This window comes from Aulostomus chinensis, chromosome 4, assembly GCF_037954235.1.
Source record: "Aulostomus chinensis isolate RoL2024-O1b breed Wild chromosome 4, RoL_Achi_v1.0, whole genome shotgun sequence".
NCBI lineage: Eukaryota > Metazoa > Chordata > Actinopteri > Syngnathiformes > Aulostomidae > Aulostomus > Aulostomus chinensis.
Genome location: NC_141323.1, coordinates 29,176,973 through 29,190,494, shown reverse-complemented (window position 1 = coordinate 29,190,494; position 13,522 = coordinate 29,176,973). Strand labels below are relative to the sequence as shown.

Here is a 13,522-nt window from a genome sequence, read left to right as displayed (position 1 = left end):
GTTGCGCATCACTTTTTTTCTGAGGTTGTAAATTGTGTGAAATGGATATAGAGCCCATGTGTGTCAGAGTCAAAGGCTTATGGCCATACCACTCTGAACACGCCCGATCTCGTCTGATCTCGGAAGCTAAGCAGGGTTGGGCCTGGTTAGTACTTGTATGGAAGACCGCCTGGGAATACCAGGTGCTGTAAGCTTTTTTATTTCTTTGTGAGGAAAGGGCAGCTTTGAGTCTTTGGGGACCAGCATGAGCGAGCTTCCCTCACACACCTTTTCTTGAAGTGCCCTCCACAGCTTTCGAATGGAATGTCATGCAGTGTGTAATTTGAAGTAGACAGATTGCAGATGCAGTACTTTTCTCTAGATGACATCAACATTTTTTTCTTTGTATTGACAGGACACCTATTTGGTGTGTAAAAAGACCGTGAGGCTGTTGCACATCACATTTTTTTTGAGGTTGTAAAGTGAGTGAAATGGATATAGAGCCCATGTGTGTGAGAGTCAAGGGCTTACGGCCATACCACTCTGAACACGCCCGATCTCGTCTGATCTCGGAAGCTTAGCAGGGTCGGGCCTGGTTAGTACTTGGATGGAAGACCGCCTGGGAATACCAGGTGCTGTAAGCTTTTTTGTTTCATTGTGAGGAAAGGGCCGCTTTGAGTCTTTGGGGACCAGCATGAGCGAGCTTCCCTCACACACCTTTTCTTGAAGCGCCCTCTGCAGCTTTGGAATGGAATTTCATGCAGTGGTTAATTTGAAGAAGACAGATGGCAGATGCAGTACTTTTCTCTCGATGACATCAACATTCTTTTCTTTTATTGACAGGACACGTATTTGGCGTGTTAAAAGACCCTGAGGCTGTTGCGCATCACTTTTTTTATGAGGTTGTAAATTGTGTGAAATGGATATAGAGCCCATGTGTGTCAGAGTCAAGGGCTTACGGCCATACCACTCTGAACACGCCCGATCTCGTCTGATCTCGGAAGCTAAGCAGGGTCGGGCCTGGTTAGTACTTGGATGGAAGACCGCCTGGGAATACCAGGTGCTGTAAGCTTTTTTATTTCTTTGTGAGGAAAGGGCAGCTTTGAGTCTTTGGGGACCAGCATGAGCGAGCTTCCCTCACACACCTTTTCTTGAAGCGCCCTCCACAGCTTTGGAATGGAATGTCATGCAGTGGTTAATTTGAAGTAGACAGATGGCAGATGCAGTACTTTTCTCTAGATGACATCAACATTCTTTTCTTTTATTGACAGGACACCGATTTGGCGTGTGAAAAGACCCTGAGGCTGTTGCGCTTCACTTTTTTTCTGAGGTTGTAAATTGTGTGAAATGGATATAGAGCCCATGTGTGTCAGAGTCAACGGCTTACGGCCATACCACTCTGAACACGCCCGATCTCGTCTGATCTCGGAAGCTAAGCAGGGACGGGCCTGGTTAGTACTTGGATGGGAGACCGCCTGGGAATACCAGGTGCTGTAAGCTTTTTTGTTTCATTGTGAGGAAAGGGCAGCTTTGAGTGTTTGGGGACCAGCATGAGCGAGCTTCCCTCACACACCTTTTCTTGAAGCGCCCTACACAGCTTTCGGATGGAATGTCATGCAGTGTGTAATTTGAAGTAGACAGATTGCAGATGCAGTACTTTTCTCTAGATGACATCAACATTCTTTTCTTTGTATTGACAGGACAACTATTTGGTGTGTAAAAAGACTGTGAGGCTGTTGCACATCACATTTTTTTTGAGGTTGTAAAGTGAGTGAAATGGATATAGAGCCCATGTGTGTGAGAGTCAAGGGCTTACGGCCATACCACTCTGAACACGCCCGATCTCGTCTGATCTCGGAAGCTTAGCAGGGTCGGGCCTGGTTAGTACTTGGATGGAAGACCGCCTGGGAATACCAGGTGCTGTAAGCTTTTTTGTTTGATTGTGAGGAAAGGGCCGCTTTGAGACTTTGGGGACCAGCATGAGCGAGCTTCCCTCACACACCTTTTCTTGAAGGGCCCTCTGCAGCTTTGGAATGGAATTTCATGCAGTGGTTAATTTGAAGAAGACAGATGGCAGATGCAGTACTTTTCTCTCAATGACATCAACATTCTTTTGTTTTATTGACAGGACACCGATTAGGCGTGTGAAAAGACCCTGAGGCTGTTGCGCATCACTTTTTTTCTGAGGTTGTAAAGTGTGTGAAATGGATATAGAGCCCATGTGTGTGAGAGTCAAGAGCTTACGGCCATACCACTCTGAACACGCCCGATCTCGTCTGATCTCGGAAGCTAAGCAGGGTTGGGCCTGGTTAGTACTTGGATGGGAGACCGCCTGGGAATACCAGGTGCTGTAAGCTTTTTTGTTTCATTGTGAGGAAAGTGCAGCTTTGAGTGTTTGGGGACCAGCATGAGCGAGCTTCCCTCACACACCTTTTCTTGAAGGGCCCTCTGCAGCTTTGGAATGGAATTTCATGCAGTGGTTAATTTGAAGAAGACAGATGGCAGATGCAGTACTTTTCTCTCAATGACATCAACATTCTTTTGTTTTATTGACAGGACACCGATTAGGCGTGTGAAAAGACCCTGAGGCTGTTGCGCATCACTTTTTTCTGAGGTTGTAAAGTGTGTGAAATGGATATAGAGCCCATGTGTGTGAGAGTCAAGAGCTTACGGCCATACCACTCTGAACACGCCCGATCTCGTCTGATCTCGGAAGCTAAGCAGGGTTGGGCCTGGTTAGTACTTGGATGGAAGACCGCCTGGGAATACCAGGTGCTGTAAGCTTTTTTATTTCTTTGTGAGGAAAGGGCAGCTTTGAGTGTTTGGGGACCAGCATGAGCGAGCTTCCCTCACACACCTTTTCTTGAAGCGCCCTCCACAGCTTTGGAATGGAATGTCATGCAGTGGTTAATTTGAAGTAGACAGATGGCAGATGCAGTACTTTTCTCTAGATGACATCAACATTCTTTTCTTTTATTGACAGGACACCTATTTGGCGTGTGAAAAGACCCTGAGGCTGTTGCGCTTCACTTTTTTTCTGAGGTTGTAAATTGTGTGAAATGGATATAGAGCCCATGTGTTTCAGAGTCAAGGGCTTACGGCCATACCACTCTGAACACGCCCGATCTCTTCTGATCTCGGAAGCTAAGCAGGGTCGGGCCTGGTTAGTACTTGGATGGGAGACCGCCTGGGAATACCAGGTGCTGTAAGCTTTTTTGTTTCATTGTGAGGAAAGGGCAGCTTTGAGTGTTTGGGGACCAGCATGAGCGAGCTTCCCTCACACACCTTTTCTTGAAGCGCCCTACACAGCTTTCGGATGGAATGTCATGCAGTGTGTAATTTGAAGTAGACAGATTGCAGATGCAGTACTTTTCTCTAGATGACATCAACATTCTTTTCTTTGTATTGACAGGACAACTATTTGGTGTGTAAAAAGACTGTGAGGCTGTTGCACATCACATTTTTTTTGAGGTTGTAAAGTGAGTGAAATGGATATAGAGCCCATGTGTGTGAGAGTCAAGGGCTTACGGCCATACCACTCTGAACACGCCCGATCTCGTCTGATCTCGGAAGCTTAGCAGGGTCGGGCCTGGTTAGTACTTGGATGGAAGACCGCCTGGGAATACCAGGTGTTGTAAGCTTTTTTGTTTCATTGTGAGGAAAGGGCCGCTTTGAGTCTTTGGGGACCAGCATGAGCGAGCTTCCCTCACACACCTTTTCTTGAAGCGCCCTCTGCAGCTTTGGAATGGAATTTCATGCAGTGGTTAATTTGAAGAAGACAGATGGCAGATGCAGTACTTTTCTCTCGATGACATCAACATTCTTTTCTTTTATTGACAGGACACCGATTTGGCGTGTGAAAAGACCCTGAGGCTGTTGCGCATCACTTTTTTTCTGAGGTTGTAAATTGTGTGAAATGGATATAGAGCCCATGTGTGTCAGAGTCAAAGGCTTATGGCCATACTACTCTGAACACGCCCGATCTCGTCTGATCTCGGAAGCCAAGCAGGGTCGGGCCTGGTTAGTACTTGGATGGAAGACCGCCTGGGAATACCAGGTGCTGTAAGCTTTTTTATTTCTTTGTGAGGAAAGGGCAGCTTTGAGTCTTTGGGGACCAGCATGAGCGAGCTTCCCTCACACACCTTTTCTTGAAGTGCCCTCCACAGCTTTCGAATGGAATGTCATTCAGTGTGTAATTTGAAGTAGACAGATTGCAGATGCAGTACTTTTCTCTAGATGACATCAACATTTTTTTCTTTGTATTGACAGGACAACTATTTGGTGTGTAAAAAGACCGTGAGGCTGTTGCACATCACATTTTTTTTGAGGTTGTAAAGTGAGTGAAATGGATATAGAGCCCATGTGTGTGAGAGTCAAGGGCTTACGGCCATACCACTCTGAACACGCCCGATCTCGTCTGATCTCGGAAGCTTAGCAGGGTCGGGCCTGGTTAGTACTTGGATGGAAGACCGCCTGGGAATACCAGGTGCTGTAAGCTTTTTTTTTTCATTGTGAGGAAAGGGCCGCTTTGAGTCTTTGGGGACCAGCATGAGCGAGCTTCCCTCACACACCTTTTCTTGAAGCGCCCTCTGCAGCTTTGGAATGGAATTTCATGCAGTGGTTAATTTGAAGAAGACAGATGGCAGATGCAGTACTTTTCTCTCGATGACATCAACATTCTTTTCTTTTATTGACAGGACACGTATTTGGTGTGTTAAAAGACCCTGAGGCTGTTGCGCATCACTTTTTTTCTGAGGTTGTAAATTGTGTGAAATGGATATAGAGCCCATGTGTGTCAGAGTCAAGGGCTTACGGCCAAACCACTCTGAACACGCCCGATCTCGTCTGATCTCGGAAGCTAAGCAGGGTCGGGCCTGGTTAGTACTTCGATGGAAGACCGCCTGGGAATACCAGGTGCTGTAAGCTTTTTTATTTCTTTGTGAGGAAAGGGCAGCTTTGAGTCTTTGGGGACCAGCATGAGCGAGCTTCCCTCACACACCTTTTCTTGAAGCGCCCTCCACAGCTTTCGAATGGAATGTCATGCAGTGGTTAATTTGAAGTAGACAGATGGCAGATGCAGTACTTTTCTCTAGATGACATCAACATTCTTTTCTTTTTTTGACAGGACACCTATTTGGCGTGTGAAAAGACCCTGAGGCTGTTGCGCTTCACTTTTTTTCTGAGGTTGTAAATTGTGTGAAATGGATATAGAGCCCATGTGTGTGAGAGTCAAGGGCTTACGGCCATACCACTCTGAACATGCCCGATCTCGTCTGATCTCGGAAGCTAAGCAGGGTTGGGCCTGGTTAGTACTTGGATGGAAGACCGCCTGGGAATACCAGGTGCTGCAAGCTTTTTTATTTCTTTGTGAGGAAAGGGCAGCTTTGAGTGTTTGGGGACCAGCATGAGCGAGCTTCCCTCACACACCTTTTCTTGAAGCGCCCTCCACAGCTTTGGAATGGAATGTCATGCAGTGGTTAATTTGAAGTAGACAGATGGCAGATGCAGTACTTTTCTCTAGATGACATCAACATTCTTTTCTTTTATTGACAGGACACCTATTTGGCGTGTGAAAAGACCCTGCGGCTGTTGCGCTTCACTTTTTTTCTGAGGTTGTAAATTGTGTGAAATGGATATAGAGCCCATGTTTTTCAGAGTCAAGGGCTTACGGCCATACCACTCTGAACACGCCCGATCTCGTCTGATCTCGGAAGCTAAGCAGGGTCGGGCCTGGTTAGTACTTGGATGGGAGACCGCCTGGGAATACCAGGTGCTGTAAGCTTTTTTGTTTCATTGTGAGGAAAGGGCAGCTTTGAGTGTTTGGGGACCAGCATGAGCGAGCTTCCCTCACACACCTTTTCTTGAAGCGCCCTACACAGCTTTCGGATGGAATGTCATGCAGTGTGTAATTTGAAGTAGACAGATTGCAGATGCAGTACTTTTCTCTAGATGACATCAACATTCTTTTCTTTGTATTGACAGGACAACTATTTGGTGTGTAAAAAGACTGTGAGGCTGTTGCACATCACATTTTTTTTGAGGTTGTAAAGTGAGTGAAATGGATATAGAGCCCATGTGTGTGAGAGTCAAGGGCTTACGGCCATACCACTCTGAACACGCCCGATCTCGTCTGATCTCGGAAGCTTAGCAGGGTCGGGCCTGGTTAGTACTTGGATGGAAGACCGCCTGGGAATACCAGGTGCTGTAAGCTTTTTTGTTTGATTGTGAGGAAAGGGCCGCTTTGAGACTTTGGGGACCAGCATGAGCGAGCTTCCCTCACACACCTTTTCTTGAAGGGCCCTCTGCAGCTTTGGAATGGAATTTCATGCAGTGGTTAATTTGAAGAAGACAGATGGCAGATGCAGTACTTTTCTCTCAATGACATCAACATTCTTTTGTTTTATTGACAGGACACCGATTAGGCGTGTGAAAAGACCCTGAGGCTGTTGCGCATCACTTTTTTCTGAGGTTGTAAAGTGTGTGAAATGGATATAGAGCCCATGTGTGTGAGAGTCAAGAGCTTACGGCCATACCACTCTGAACACGCCCGATCTCGTCTGATCTCGGAAGCTGAGCAGGGTCGGGCCTGGTTAGTACTTGGATGGGAGATGGCCTGGGAATACCAGGTGCTGTAAGCTTTTTTGTTTCATTGTGAGGAAAGGGCAGCTTTGAGTGTTTGGGGACCAGCATGAGCGAGCTTCCCTCACACAACTTTTCTTGAAGCGCCCTCCACAGCTTTCGAATGGAATGTCATGCAGTGTGTAATTTGAAGTAGACAGATTGCAGATGCAGTACTTTTTTCTAGATGACATCAACATTCTTTTCTTTGTATTGACAGGACAACTATTTGGTGTGTAAAAAGACCGTGAGGCTGTTGCACATCACATTTTTTTTGAGGTTGTAAAGTGAGTGAAATGGATATGGAGCCCATGTGTCTGAGAGTCAAGGGCTTACGGCCATACCACTCTGAACACGCCCGATCTCGTCTGATCTCGGAAGCTTAGCAGGGTCGGGCCTGGTTAGTACTTGGATGGAAGACCGCCTGGGAATACCAGGTGCTGTAAGCTTTTTTGTTTCATTGTGAGGAAAGGGCCGCTTTGAGTCTTTGGGGACCAGTATGAGCGAGCTTCCCTCACACACCTTTTCTTGAAGCGCCCTCTGCAGCTTTGGAATGGAATTTCATGCAGTGGTTAATTTGAAGAAGACAGATGGCAGATGCAGTACTTTTCTCTCGATGACATCAACATTCTTTTCTTTGTATTGACAGGACACCTATTTGACGTGTGAAAAGACCCTGAGGCTGTTGCGCATCACTTTTTTTCTGAGGTTGTAAAGTGAGTGAAATGGATATAGAGCCCATGTGTGTCAGAGTCAGGGGCTTACGGCCATACCTTTCTGAACTTGTCTGATCGCGGAAACTAAGCAGGGTTGGGCTTGGTTAGTACTTGGATGGGAGACCGCCTGGAAATACCAGTTGCTGTAAGCTTTTTTGTTTCATTGTGAGGAAAGGGCAGCTTTGAGTGTTTGGGGACCAGCATGAGCGAGCTTCCCTCACACACCTTTTCTTGAAGCGCCCTCCACAGCTTTGGAATGGAATGTCATGCAGTGGTTAATTTGAAGTAGACAGATGGCAGATGCAGTACTTTTCTCTAGATGACATCAACATTCTTTTCTTTTATTGACAGGACACCTATTTGGCGTGTGAAAAGACCCTGAGGCTGTTGCGCTTCACTTTTTTTCTGAGGTTGTAAAGTGAGTGAAATGGATATAGAGCCCATGTGTGTAAGAGTCAAGGGCTTACGGCCATCCCGCTCTGAACACGCCCGATCTCGTCTGATCTCGGAAGCTAAGCGGTGTCGGGCCTGGTTAGTACTTGGATGGGAGACCGCCTGGGAATACCAGGTGCTGTAAGCTTTTTTTTTTCATTGTGAGGAAAGGGCAGCTTTGAGTGTTTGGGGACCAGCATGAGCGAGCTTCCCTCACACACCTTTTCTTGAAGCGCCCTTCACAGCTTTCGGATGGAATGTCATGCAGTGGTTAATTTGAAGTAGACAGATGGCAGATGCAGTACTTTTCTCTAGATGACATCAACATTCTTTTCTTTTATTGACAGGACACCGATTTGGCGTGTGAAAAGACCCTGAGGCTGTTGCGCATCACTTTTTTTCTGAGGTTGTAAATTGTGTGAAATGGATATAGAGCCCATGTGTGTAAGAGTCAAGGGCTTACAGCCATACCACTCTGAACACGCCCGATCTCGTCTGATCTCGGAAGCTAAGCAGGGTCGGGCCTGGTTAGTACTTGGATGGAAGACCGCCTGGGAATACCAGGTGCTGTAAGCTTTTTTATTTCTTTGTGAGGAAAGGGCAGCTTTGAGTCTTTGGGGACCAGCATGAGCGAGCTTCCCTCACACACCTTTTCTTGAAGCGCCCTCCACAGCTTTGGAATGGAATGTCATGCAGTGGTTAATTTGAAGTAGACAGATGGCAGATGCAGTACTTTTCTCTAGATGACATCAACATTCTTTTCTTTTATTGACAGGACACCGATTTGGCGTGTGAAAAGACCCTGAGGCTGTTGCGCTTCACTTTTTTTCTGAGGTTGTAAATTGTGTGAAATGGATATAGAGCCCATGTGTGTCAGAGTCAACGGCTTACGGCCATACCACTCTGAACACGCCCGATCTCGTCTGATCTCGGAAGCTAAGCAGGGACGGGCCTGGTTAGTACTTGGATGGGAGACCGCCTGGGAATACCAGGTGCTGTAAGCTTTTTTGTTTCATTGTGAGGAAAGGGCAGCTTTGAGTGTTTGGGGACCAGCATGAGCGAGCTTCCCTCACACACCTTTTCTTGAAGCGCCCTACACAGCTTTCGGATGGAATGTCATGCAGTGTGTAATTTGAAGTAGACAGATTGCAGATGCAGTATTTTTCTCTAGATGACATCAACATTCTTTTCTTTGTATTGACAGGACAACTATTTGGTGTGTAAAAAGACTGTGAGGCTGTTGCACATCACATTTTTTTTGAGGTTGTAAAGTGAGTGAAATGGATATAGAGCCCATGTGTGTGAGAGTCAAGGGCTTACGGCCATACCACTCTGAACACGCCCGATCTCGTCTGATCTCGGAAGCTTAGCAGGGTCGGGCCTGGTTAGTACTGGGATGGAAGACCGCCTGGGAATACCAGGTGCTGTAAGCTTTTTTGTTTGATTGTGAGGAAAGGGCCGCTTTGAGACTTTGGGGACCAGCATGAGCGAGCTTCCCTCACACACCTTTTCTTGAAGGGCCCTCTGCAGCTTTGGAATGGAATTTCATGCAGTGGTTAATTTGAAGAAGACAGATGGCAGATGCAGTACTTTTCTCTCAATGACATCAACATTCTTTTGTTTTATTGACAGGACACCGATTAGGCGTGTGAAAAGACCCTGAGGCTGTTGCGCATCACTTTTTTTCTGAGGTTGTAAAGTGTGTGAAATGGATATAGAGCCCATGTGTGTGAGAGTCAAGAGCTTACGGCCATACCACTCTGAACACGCCCGATCTCGTCTGATCTCGGAAGCTAAGCAGGGTTGGGCCTGGTTAGTACTTGGATGGGAGACCGCCTGGGAATACCAGGTGCTGTAAGCTTTTTTTTTCATTGTGAGGAAAGTGCAGCTCTGAGTGTTTGGGGACCAGCATGAGCGAGCTTCCCTCACACACCTTTTCTTGAAGTGCCCTCCACAGCTTTCGAATGGAATGTCATGCAGTGTGTAATTTGAAGTAGACAGATTGCAGATGCAGTACTTTTCTCTAGATGACATCAACATTTTTTTCTTTGTATTGACAGGACAACTATTTGGTGTGTAAAAAGACCGTGAGGCTGTTGCACATCACTTTTTTTCTGAGGTTGTAAATTGTGTGAAATGGATATAGAGCCCATGTGTGTCAGAGTCAAAGGCTTATGGCCATACTACTCTGAACACGCCCGATCTCGTCTGATCTCGGAAGCTAAGCAGGGTCGGGCCTGGTTAGTACTTGGATGGAAGACCGCCTGGGAATACCAGGTGCTGTAAGCTTTTTTATTTCTTTGTGAGGAAAGGGCAGCTTTGAGTCTTTGGGGACCAGCATGAGCGAGCTTCCCTCACACACCTTTTCTTGAAGTGCCCTCCACAGCTTTCGAATGGAATGTCATGCAGTGTGTAATTTGAAGTAGACAGATTGCAGATGCAGTACTTTTCTCGAGATGACATCAACATTTTTTTCTTTGTATTGACAGGACAATTATTTGGTGTGTAAAAAGACCGTGAGGCTGTTGCACATCACATTTTTTTTGAGGTTGTAAAGTGAGTGAAATGGATATAGAGCCCATGTGTGTGAGAGTCAAGGGCTTACGGCCATACCACTCTGAACACGCCCGATCTCGTCTGATCTCGGAAGCTAAGCAGGGTCGGGCCTGGTTAGTACTTGGATGGAAGACCGCCTGGGAATACCAGGTGATGTAAGCTTTTTTATTTCTTTGTGAGGAAAGGGCAGCTTTGAGTGTTTGGGGACCAGCATGAGCGAGCTTCCCTCACACACCTTTTCTTGAAGCGCCCTCCACAGCTTTGGAATGGAATGTCATGCAGTGGTTAATTTGAAGTAGACAGATGGCAGATGCAGTACTTTTCTCTAGATGACATCAACATTCTTTTCTTTTATTGACAGGACACCTTTTTGGCGTGTGAAAAGACCCTGAGGCTGTTGCTCTTCACTTTTTTTCTGAGGTTGTATATTGTGTGAAATGGATATAGAGCCCATGTGTGTCAGAGTCAACGGCTTACGGCCATACCACTCTGAACACGCCCGATCTCGTCTGATCTCGGAAGCTAAGCAGGGTCGGGCCTGGTTAGTACTTGGATGGGAGACCGCCTTGGAATACCAGGTGCTGTAAGCTTTTTTGTTTCATTGTGAGGAAAGGGCAGCTTTGAGTGTTTGGGGACCAGCATGAGCGAGCTTCCCTCACACACCTTTTCTTGAAGTGCCCTCCACAGCTTTCAAATGGAATGTCATGCAGTGTGTAATTTGAAGTAGACAGATTGCAGATGCAGTACTTTTCTCTAGATGACATCAACATTTTTTTCTTTGTATTGACAGGACACCTTTTTGGTGTGTAAAAAGACCGTGAGGCTGTTGCACATCACATTTTTTTTGAGGTTGTAAAGTGAGTGAAATGGATATAGAGCCCATGTGTGTGAGAGTCAAGGGCTTACGGCCATACCACTCTGAACACGCCCGATCTCGTCTGATCTCGGAAGCTTAGCAGGGTCGGGCCTGGTTAGTACTTGGATGGAAGACCGCCTGGGAATACCAGGTGCTGTAAGCTTTTTTGTTTCATTGTGAGGAAAGGGCCGCTTTGAGTCTTTGGGGACCAGCATGAGCGAGCTTCCCTCACACACCTTTTCTTGAAGCGCCCTCCACAGCTTTGGAATGGAATGTCATGCAGTGGTTAATTTGAAGTAGACAGATGGCAGATGCAGTACTTTTCTCTAGATGACATCAACATTCTTTTCTTTTATTGACAGGACACCTATTTGGCGTGTGAAAAGACCCTGAGGCTGTTGCTCTTCACTTTTTTTCTGAGGTTGTATATTGTGTGAAATGGATATAGAGCCCATGTGTGTCAGAGTCAACGGCTTACGGCCATACCACTCTGAACACGCCCGATCTCGTCTGATCTCGGAAGCTAAGCAGGGTCGGGCCTGGTTAGTACTTGGATGGGAGACCGCCTTGGAATACCATGTGCTGTAAGCTTTTTTGTTTCATTGTGAGGAAAGGGCAGCTTTGAGTGTTTGGGGACCAGCATGAGCGAGCTTCCCTCACACACCTTTTCTTGAAGTGCCCTCCACAGCTTTCAAATGGAATGTCATGCAGTGTGTAATTTGAAGTAGACAGATTGCAGATGCAGTACTTTTCTCTAGATGACATCAACATTTTTTTCTTTGTATTGACAGGACACCTATTTGGTGTGTAAAAAGACCGTGAGGCTGTTGCACATCACATTTTTTTTGAGGTTGTAAAGTGAGTGAAATGGATATAGAGCCCATGTGTGTGAGAGTCAAGGGCTTACGGCCATACCACTCTGAACACGCCCGATCTCGTCTGATCTCGGAAGCTTAGCAGGGTCGGGCCTGGTTAGTACTTGGATGGAAGACCGCCTGGGAATACCAGGTGCTGTAAGCTTTTTTGTTTCATTGTGAGGAAAGGGCCGCTTTGAGTCTTTGGGGACCAGCATGAGCGAGCTTCCCTCACACACCTTTTCTTGAAGCGCCCTCTGCAGCTTTGGAATGGAATTTCATGCAGTGGTTAATTTGAAGAAGACAGATGGCAGATGCAGTACTTTTCTCTAGATGACATCAACATTCTTTTCTTTTATTGACAGGACACGTATTTGGCGTGTGAAAAGACCCTGAGGCTGTTTCGCATCACTTTTTTTCTGAGGTTGTAAATTGTGTGAAATGGATATAGAGCCCATGTGTGTCAGAGTCAAGGGCTTACGGCCATACCACTCTGAACACGCCCGATCTCGTCTGATCTCGGAAGCTAAGCAGGGTCCGTCCTGGTTAGTACTTGGATGGAAGACCGCCTGGGAATACCAGGTGCTGTAAGCTTTTTTATTTCTTTGTGAGGAAAGGGCAGCTTTGAGTCTTTGGGGACCAGCATGAGCGAGCTTCCCTCACACACCTTTTCTTGAAGCGCCCTCCACAGCTTTGGAATGGAATGTCATGCAGTGGTTAATTTGAAGTAGACAGATGGCAGATGCAGTACTTTTCTCAAGATGACATCAACATTCTTTTCTTTTATTGACAGGACACCTATTTGGCGTGTGAAAAGACCCTGAGGCTTTTGCGCTTCACTTTTTTTCTGAGGTTGTAAAGTGAGTGAAATGGATATAGAGCCCATGTGTGTAAGAGTCAAGGGCTTACGGCCATACCACTCTGAACACGCCCGATCTCGGAAGCTAAGCAGGGTCGGGCCTGGTTAGTACTTGGATGGAAGACCGCCTGGGAATACCAGGTGCTTTAAGCTTTTTTATTTCTTTGTGAGGAAAGGGCAGCTTTGAGTGTTTGGGGACCAGCATGAGCGAGCTTCCCTCACACACCTTTTCTTGAAGCGCCCTCCACAGCTTTGGAATGGAATGTCATGCAGTGGTTAATTTGAAGTAGACAGATGGCAGATGCAGTACTTTTCTCTAGATGACATCAACATTCTTTTCTTTTTTTGACAGGACACCTATTTGGCGTGTGAAAAGACCCTGAGGCTGTTGCGCTTCACTTTTTTTCTGAGGTTGTAAATTGTGTGAAATGGATATAGAGCCCATGTGTGTGAGAGTCAAGGGCTTACGGCCATACCACTCTGAACATGCCCGATCTCGTCTGATCTCGGAAGCTAAGCAGGGTTGGGCCTGGTTAGTACTTGGATGGAAGACCGCCTGGGAATACCAGGTGCTGCAAGCTTTTTTATTTCTTTGTGAGGAAAGGGCAGCTTTGAGTGTTTGGGGACCAGCATGAGCGAGCTTCCCTCACAC

At 46.5% G+C, this 13,522-nt stretch overlaps 29 non-coding genes and 2 pseudogenes across 29 annotated transcripts; all 31 read left to right on the top strand.

Annotated features, from left to right (window-relative positions):
* Positions 1-75: 75 nt before the first annotated feature.
* On the top strand, positions 76-194 carry LOC147265850 (5S ribosomal RNA). Its single transcript, XR_015113247.1, has one exon. It is a non-coding gene; the product is annotated as a 5S ribosomal RNA (ribosomal RNA).
* Positions 195-504: 310 nt separating this feature from the next.
* LOC147265849 (5S ribosomal RNA) lies at positions 505-623 on the top strand. The gene has a single exon (XR_015113980.1). It is a non-coding gene; the product is annotated as a 5S ribosomal RNA (ribosomal RNA).
* A 309-nt stretch (positions 624-932) lies between these two features.
* Positions 933-1,051, top strand: LOC147265848 (5S ribosomal RNA). The gene has a single exon (XR_015112693.1). It is a non-coding gene; the product is annotated as a 5S ribosomal RNA (ribosomal RNA).
* Positions 1,052-1,360: 309 nt separating this feature from the next.
* LOC147265847 (5S ribosomal RNA) lies at positions 1,361-1,479 on the top strand. Its single transcript, XR_015115483.1, has one exon. It is a non-coding gene; the product is annotated as a 5S ribosomal RNA (ribosomal RNA).
* A 310-nt stretch (positions 1,480-1,789) lies between these two features.
* Positions 1,790-1,908, top strand: LOC147265846 (5S ribosomal RNA). Its single transcript, XR_015113979.1, has one exon. It is a non-coding gene; the product is annotated as a 5S ribosomal RNA (ribosomal RNA).
* Positions 1,909-2,217: 309 nt separating this feature from the next.
* On the top strand, positions 2,218-2,336 carry LOC147265845 (5S ribosomal RNA). The gene has a single exon (XR_015112676.1). It is a non-coding gene; the product is annotated as a 5S ribosomal RNA (ribosomal RNA).
* Positions 2,337-2,644: 308 nt separating this feature from the next.
* LOC147265844 (5S ribosomal RNA) lies at positions 2,645-2,763 on the top strand. Its single transcript, XR_015115524.1, has one exon. It is a non-coding gene; the product is annotated as a 5S ribosomal RNA (ribosomal RNA).
* Positions 2,764-3,072: 309 nt separating this feature from the next.
* LOC147265843 (5S ribosomal RNA) lies at positions 3,073-3,191 on the top strand. Its single transcript, XR_015115500.1, has one exon. It is a non-coding gene; the product is annotated as a 5S ribosomal RNA (ribosomal RNA).
* A 310-nt stretch (positions 3,192-3,501) lies between these two features.
* LOC147265842 (5S ribosomal RNA) lies at positions 3,502-3,620 on the top strand. Its single transcript, XR_015114660.1, has one exon. It is a non-coding gene; the product is annotated as a 5S ribosomal RNA (ribosomal RNA).
* A 309-nt stretch (positions 3,621-3,929) lies between these two features.
* LOC147265841 (5S ribosomal RNA) lies at positions 3,930-4,048 on the top strand. Its single transcript, XR_015114362.1, has one exon. It is a non-coding gene; the product is annotated as a 5S ribosomal RNA (ribosomal RNA).
* A 310-nt stretch (positions 4,049-4,358) lies between these two features.
* On the top strand, positions 4,359-4,477 carry LOC147265840 (5S ribosomal RNA). The gene has a single exon (XR_015113978.1). It is a non-coding gene; the product is annotated as a 5S ribosomal RNA (ribosomal RNA).
* A 309-nt stretch (positions 4,478-4,786) lies between these two features.
* On the top strand, positions 4,787-4,905 carry LOC147265839 (5S ribosomal RNA). The gene has a single exon (XR_015113387.1). It is a non-coding gene; the product is annotated as a 5S ribosomal RNA (ribosomal RNA).
* A 309-nt stretch (positions 4,906-5,214) lies between these two features.
* LOC147265838 (5S ribosomal RNA) lies at positions 5,215-5,333 on the top strand. The gene has a single exon (XR_015114299.1). It is a non-coding gene; the product is annotated as a 5S ribosomal RNA (ribosomal RNA).
* A 309-nt stretch (positions 5,334-5,642) lies between these two features.
* On the top strand, positions 5,643-5,761 carry LOC147265837 (5S ribosomal RNA). Its single transcript, XR_015114103.1, has one exon. It is a non-coding gene; the product is annotated as a 5S ribosomal RNA (ribosomal RNA).
* A 310-nt stretch (positions 5,762-6,071) lies between these two features.
* Positions 6,072-6,190, top strand: LOC147265836 (5S ribosomal RNA). Its single transcript, XR_015113977.1, has one exon. It is a non-coding gene; the product is annotated as a 5S ribosomal RNA (ribosomal RNA).
* A 308-nt stretch (positions 6,191-6,498) lies between these two features.
* LOC147265835 (5S ribosomal RNA) lies at positions 6,499-6,617 on the top strand (annotated as a pseudogene).
* A 310-nt stretch (positions 6,618-6,927) lies between these two features.
* LOC147265834 (5S ribosomal RNA) lies at positions 6,928-7,046 on the top strand. The gene has a single exon (XR_015113976.1). It is a non-coding gene; the product is annotated as a 5S ribosomal RNA (ribosomal RNA).
* A 728-nt stretch (positions 7,047-7,774) lies between these two features.
* LOC147265833 (5S ribosomal RNA) lies at positions 7,775-7,893 on the top strand. The gene has a single exon (XR_015113218.1). It is a non-coding gene; the product is annotated as a 5S ribosomal RNA (ribosomal RNA).
* Positions 7,894-8,202: 309 nt separating this feature from the next.
* On the top strand, positions 8,203-8,321 carry LOC147265832 (5S ribosomal RNA). The gene has a single exon (XR_015112859.1). It is a non-coding gene; the product is annotated as a 5S ribosomal RNA (ribosomal RNA).
* A 309-nt stretch (positions 8,322-8,630) lies between these two features.
* LOC147265831 (5S ribosomal RNA) lies at positions 8,631-8,749 on the top strand. Its single transcript, XR_015115481.1, has one exon. It is a non-coding gene; the product is annotated as a 5S ribosomal RNA (ribosomal RNA).
* A 310-nt stretch (positions 8,750-9,059) lies between these two features.
* On the top strand, positions 9,060-9,178 carry LOC147265830 (5S ribosomal RNA). Its single transcript, XR_015113579.1, has one exon. It is a non-coding gene; the product is annotated as a 5S ribosomal RNA (ribosomal RNA).
* Positions 9,179-9,487: 309 nt separating this feature from the next.
* On the top strand, positions 9,488-9,606 carry LOC147265829 (5S ribosomal RNA). Its single transcript, XR_015115646.1, has one exon. It is a non-coding gene; the product is annotated as a 5S ribosomal RNA (ribosomal RNA).
* Positions 9,607-9,915: 309 nt separating this feature from the next.
* Positions 9,916-10,034, top strand: LOC147265828 (5S ribosomal RNA). Its single transcript, XR_015113431.1, has one exon. It is a non-coding gene; the product is annotated as a 5S ribosomal RNA (ribosomal RNA).
* Positions 10,035-10,344: 310 nt separating this feature from the next.
* LOC147265827 (5S ribosomal RNA) lies at positions 10,345-10,463 on the top strand. The gene has a single exon (XR_015114319.1). It is a non-coding gene; the product is annotated as a 5S ribosomal RNA (ribosomal RNA).
* A 309-nt stretch (positions 10,464-10,772) lies between these two features.
* LOC147265826 (5S ribosomal RNA) lies at positions 10,773-10,891 on the top strand. Its single transcript, XR_015112892.1, has one exon. It is a non-coding gene; the product is annotated as a 5S ribosomal RNA (ribosomal RNA).
* Positions 10,892-11,201: 310 nt separating this feature from the next.
* Positions 11,202-11,320, top strand: LOC147265825 (5S ribosomal RNA). The gene has a single exon (XR_015113975.1). It is a non-coding gene; the product is annotated as a 5S ribosomal RNA (ribosomal RNA).
* A 309-nt stretch (positions 11,321-11,629) lies between these two features.
* On the top strand, positions 11,630-11,748 carry LOC147265824 (5S ribosomal RNA). The gene has a single exon (XR_015114455.1). It is a non-coding gene; the product is annotated as a 5S ribosomal RNA (ribosomal RNA).
* Positions 11,749-12,058: 310 nt separating this feature from the next.
* LOC147265823 (5S ribosomal RNA) lies at positions 12,059-12,177 on the top strand. Its single transcript, XR_015113974.1, has one exon. It is a non-coding gene; the product is annotated as a 5S ribosomal RNA (ribosomal RNA).
* Positions 12,178-12,486: 309 nt separating this feature from the next.
* LOC147265822 (5S ribosomal RNA) lies at positions 12,487-12,605 on the top strand. Its single transcript, XR_015115271.1, has one exon. It is a non-coding gene; the product is annotated as a 5S ribosomal RNA (ribosomal RNA).
* A 309-nt stretch (positions 12,606-12,914) lies between these two features.
* LOC147265821 (5S ribosomal RNA) lies at positions 12,915-13,023 on the top strand (annotated as a pseudogene).
* A 309-nt stretch (positions 13,024-13,332) lies between these two features.
* Positions 13,333-13,451, top strand: LOC147265820 (5S ribosomal RNA). The gene has a single exon (XR_015114298.1). It is a non-coding gene; the product is annotated as a 5S ribosomal RNA (ribosomal RNA).
* Positions 13,452-13,522: the final 71 nt, after the last annotated feature.